The sequence below is a fragment of the Enhydra lutris genome, unplaced genomic scaffold (genome assembly GCF_002288905.1).
Source record: "Enhydra lutris kenyoni isolate GAN:26980312 unplaced genomic scaffold, ASM228890v2 scaffoldscaffold3, whole genome shotgun sequence".
In the NCBI taxonomy this organism is placed as follows: Eukaryota; Metazoa; Chordata; class Mammalia; order Carnivora; family Mustelidae; genus Enhydra; species Enhydra lutris.
This window is the reverse complement of record NW_019154087.1, coordinates 19,081,502-19,085,549: the sequence shown is the minus strand read 5'-3', so window position 1 is coordinate 19,085,549 and position 4,048 is coordinate 19,081,502. Positions and strand designations below refer to the sequence as shown.

General features: G+C 50.5%; 1 pseudogene; it reads right to left on the bottom strand.

The window, feature by feature from the left end:
* Positions 1-789: 789 nt before the first annotated feature.
* Positions 790-1,920, bottom strand: LOC111156146 (annotated as a pseudogene).
* Between the last annotated feature and the right edge of the window lie 2,128 nt (positions 1,921-4,048).

The following is a 4,048-nucleotide window of genomic DNA, read 5'->3' as shown; positions in this document are numbered from 1 at the left end:
GGAAACAACACTGCTCTTTCCCACTGGACTTGAATGGGGGAGGATATGAGCCTGTAAGTCTGTAAGAGGAAGGCAGCCCAAATCAAGAATAAAAGCCAGGTTCTGCTAACATCAGGTGAGTTCCTAAAAACAGTTACTCCTGATTTAGGGTAAATCTACAATTTAGACTTCTAGATTAATAATCCAACATATTTCCTTTATTACTTAATCTGAGATGAGTTGGATTTTCAATCATCTCCAACAGAAAGAGTCCATACACAGGAATTAGCAAAGGAATATGAAGTAAAAAAAACACAAGATAATTGCTTGGGGAGTTTGGAGATGGAGATTCAGGCTGGAATGAACTTCCTGGAGAAGATCTTAGTTCGGATCAGTTAAAGATACAATCGATGAATGATCACTATTATATGCTAAACACAATGATGAATAACACAAAGTCTCTACCCTCAAGTTATTAACTCTAATTGACTGGGGGAAGGTGAACACTAAAGGGCTCTCTCCATATGAAGTGGCAGTTTCAACAGCAGAGCCATTCTCACAGTGAGCAATGAGGGTCCAGCAGAGAGCCTCCATCCATGGGGACTGGCGTGGAGATTGTCAGAAGCCAACACCTGAACTTCTCCCTGAAAGGGAGAAAAAAGTTTTTTTTTGTTTTGTTTTGTTTTTTTCCAGGGCAGACTGCTGTCCTGTGGCAGTGACAGTTTCACAGGCACAGATGTCCCAGTCACCCCCCAAGCAGGCCATGCAGTCTCCAGGCAGGGCCCAGCCCCTGGGAGGCGGTCGCCATGGTTACTGGGAGGATGAAGCCATCTGCGTGGAAATGAAGGTCTCGATGACACTGTGGTTGGATGGCAGCAGGTGGCTGTGGCCATTGTTGGAGTCGGAGCTCTGGTACAGCACCAGGCTGCTGGAGGACACGGTGGGGCTGGCACTGAGCCGGTGGGCTGGCTGCAGGTGCTGGATGCCGGCGGGGTCCTGGCTGGGGATGTGGATGGTGGTGGTCTGAGACGCTGGAGGCCTCGGTGTCCGAGGCGAAGACCTGCTTGGTGGGTGTGAGGCTGGCCAGGCGCTCAGGTTGGTGGTGTCGGTGATGAGCATGGTCTGCGGAAGCAGGCCCGTGTGGGTGTACTGGGCCACCTCAGGCTTGTGGCTGTAGAGTGCGTGGGGGCTCTGCAGCTGGGCCATAGTGGCCATGAAGGGGCTCTGGGCCACATGGCTCTGCATGGGGGGCATGAGTGGCTGCTGGTAGGAAGGGTGCAGCGGCTGGGAGAACTGGACGGGCTGCAGGGTGGTTAGGCTGCTGCCCATGCTGTTGATGACTGGTACACTCTGTGCCTGAGTGGAGGCCAGGCCAATAACCAGGGTGGAGGCACCTGTGTTGGTGAAAGTGGGGGCCAGGGAGGCAGGCTCACCAGGCCCAATGGCCATGACCCCAGGAAGTGATGCCATGATGAGATTCTGGGGCTGTTGGTTGAGGCCTGGGGAGGTCTGCTCCAAGCTGTGCAGGGCTGTCAGGGTGCTGACAGGGGGCAGGGGGCCCCCAGTTGCTGAGACCAGCTTGGCATCGGTGCTCAGCAGGCTATGGCTGGGCTCCAGGCCCGTGGGGGACACGTGGTGCAGGGAAGCAGACACTGTCACCAAGGGACCACTGCTGCTTGAGGGCACTTCCGCCCCCTCGCTGGTTGCTGGCTGTCCATAGCGCACACCGTGGACCTTACTGGGGGAGAGGGCAGGTGGGGGCAAGCCTGGGGAGCTGTGGGCAGGCAGTGTGGGGCCCGGGCCTGGCCCTGGGGGCGGCCCACTGTATGTGTCCATGGCCAGCTTGTGACGGAAAGCTTCTTCCTTGCGCCGATTGGCAAACCAGTTGTAGACGCGCACCTCCGTGACGACTAGGAGTTGGCTGTGAGAAGATGGCAGCATTGGGGTGCCTGGGTGGCTCAGTGGGTTAAAGCCTCTGCCTTCGGCTCAGGTCATGATCCCAGGGTCCTGGAATTGAGCCCCACATCGGGCTCTCTGCTCGGCAGGAAGCCTGCCTCCTCCTCTCTCTCTGCCTGCTTCTCTGCCTACTTGTGATCTCCGTCTGTCAAATAAATAAATAAAATCTTAAAAAAAAAGAAAAAAGAAGAAGAAGAAGATGGCAGCATAGGGCTTTCCAGACAAAGGGAAATGAAGTTGCTTAAGCAGAGAAGTATAACGTAATATGATGTTGGGGGGAGGAGAGGGGTACTGACTTGGGCTTGTTGGACCCTAAAAAATGAGGAGGAAGATGGAAACGTGTCACATATCTGGAGCATAAGATGCACACAGAGGAAGAATTGAATCCATGTCAGAAAATTAGGTTGTCAGCAGACTTCAGAGGACCCAAAAATGCCATGAGGGACAATGAAACTTAGCCCTTACAATAAGTAATGAGATGAAACTGAAGCACAGCTTTTAACAGAGAATTATGATGAAAGCCATGTTTTTAAAAAATAATCTGGAAACAGACTACAGCACAGATTGGATGCCAAAATACCAGTTAGGAGACTATTATATGGGTCAAACTGAGAGGAGGTGAGGATCTGAACTATATATAACTAAAGAGGGAATTGATGAAAGAAGTCAAGCTAACTGCCAGCATTTGCTCTAATCCTATAGTTGTTGGCTTAAAAGTAGGTATCATGGAGAGGAGTCAAGATGGCAGAGAAGTAGCAGGCTGAGACTACATCAGGTAGCAGGAGATCAGCTAGATAGCTTATCTAAATATTGCAAACACCTACAAATCCAACGGGAGATCGAAGAGAAGAACAGCAATTCCAGAAACAGAAAATCAAACAATCCACAAAACAGAAAATCATCACTTTCTGAAAGGTAGGACTGGCGGAGAAGTGAATCCAAAGCGACGGGAAGATAGACCGTGGGGGGAGGGGCCGGCAAGCAGCGGAGCAATGGAGCACAAAATCAGGACTTTTAAAAGTCTGTTCCGCTGAGGGACATCTCTCCAGAGGCTAAACCGGGTGAAGCCCACGCGGGGTCAGCATGGCCTCAGGTCTCACAGGGTCACAGAAGGATCGGGGGTGTCTGAGTGTCACAGAGCTCACAGGTATTAGAACAGGGAAGCCGTTCTAATACCTGTGACAGAGGTATTAGAGACAGAGCCGAGGAGTGAGCTCACAGCTCGGGGTTACCTTGAACCGGTCGCAGGCTCGGTGAGCTCGGAGCGTGGCCGGAGGCAAAGGAGACGGGAGTAAATGGGCGCTGTTCTCTGAGGGCGCACTGAGGAGTGGGGCCCCGAGCTCTCGGCTCCTCCTGGCCGGAGACCGGAGGGCCGCCATTTTCATTCCCGTCCTCCAGAACTCTATGGAAAGCGCTCAGGGAACGAAAGCTCCCGAAAGCAAACCCGAATGGATTACTCAGCCCGGCCCCTGGTAAGGGCGGTGCAATTCCGCCTGGGGCAAAGACACTTGAGAATCACTACAAGGGGCCCTTCCCCAGAAGACCGACAAGAAATCCAGCCAGGACCAAGTTCACCTACCAAGGAGTGCAGTTTCAATACCAAGGAAACCAGCGGAATTCCAGAAGAGGAGAAAGCAAAGCATGGAACTCATGGCTTTCTCCCCATGATTCTTTAGTCTTGCAGTTAATTTAATTTTTTTTTCTTTTTCAGTTTTTTTTTCTCTCTTCTTCTGCTAAATTTTTTTTAACTTTTACCCTTTTCTTTTTTAGTATTTTACTTGCTCCTTCATATACTCTTATCTGGACAAAATGACAAGGCGGAAAAATTCACCACAAAAAAAGAACAAGAGGCAGTACCGAAGGCTAGGGACCTAATCAATACAGACATTGGTAATATGTCAGATCTAGAGAGTTCAGAATGATGATTCTCAAGGTTCTAGCCGGCCTCAAAAAAGGCATGGAATATATTAGAGAAACCCTCTCGGGAGATATAAAAGCCCTTTCTGGAGAAATAAAAGAACTAAAATCTAACCAAGTTGAAATCAAGAAAGCTATTAATGAGATGCAATCAAAAATGGAGGCTCTGACTGCTAGGATAAATGAGGCAGAAGAA